Source organism: Acyrthosiphon pisum, chromosome X (genome assembly GCF_005508785.2).
Source record: "Acyrthosiphon pisum isolate AL4f chromosome X, pea_aphid_22Mar2018_4r6ur, whole genome shotgun sequence".
Lineage (NCBI taxonomy): Eukaryota > Metazoa > Arthropoda > Insecta > Hemiptera > Aphididae > Acyrthosiphon > Acyrthosiphon pisum.
Genome location: NC_042493.1, coordinates 61967182 through 61968187, shown reverse-complemented (window position 1 = coordinate 61968187; position 1006 = coordinate 61967182).

Below are 1006 nucleotides of genomic sequence, written 5' to 3'. Positions count from 1 at the left end.
ACGTCTATTAAAATCTCACTATTGCTCGGCGATATACTTGGTGATGATGATAATCCAATGAATGAGCTGTGCAGCCCGATTATTATTTGCGTTTTGTTCACTACCACTTTGTGATGAATTAGACATCTAAACCCAGTTTTATACGCAATTTTAGAAATAATCAAAATATATTACAGAAAAACAAAACTTACATTTTCGCTGAAATTTTTTGAAAAAATAAACAGTAAAATATTGAACGTGTTTGTATGCTATAAGCTTATAATAAACTGATTTACAATTATATAAATGGATACTATAGAGATATCACACAAATAATAACAATAAACACGATCCTACCCGACCCACTTTTTTGTCAAAATACCTACCCTTAGTTATAATATGTCTCCCCGGGCATTATTCAGTTGTCGACGGGTGGCGCGCACAAACTGAAAGTGATTTCTCATTGTTAATGTGTTTGTCTGAACTTCTGTCGTATTTTAAAGATATACTGTGATCTTAATATTTTAAAATATGGATCAACAATCCGAAGATTACCCGTAAGTACCTATAATTTTTTTTCTATTTTATTCTTTCGTATTAGGATGTCTGAATTCGAGTCCTCTGAAGAAGAATATGTTTCACCCCCCACAATATCATTAACTTTAACAATGAGTGCTTTACAACTGCGCGAAATTATGCGTTTTTATCTTAAATTAACAGACCAATACATCTATGATGATGACCTAAATAATCATAGCGATCCATTTATTTTTGACACTGAATTGATGGGACAGGTTAATAATTTTACTTCAATTAACCATGCACGTGAAAATATATTATGGGTGGAAATTACTAACTGTCACAATAATTTTACTGTCTCACGTCGTGAGATTATTAGAAAGTTGAGATTTAAACCTCTTCCAACAGCTGTATGATTCGCTCGCGCATTACCCGTATTACCAATAATTAGGGCTAATTATTTTTGTTATACATTTAATGAGTTGATGTATATATTATATGTCACGGA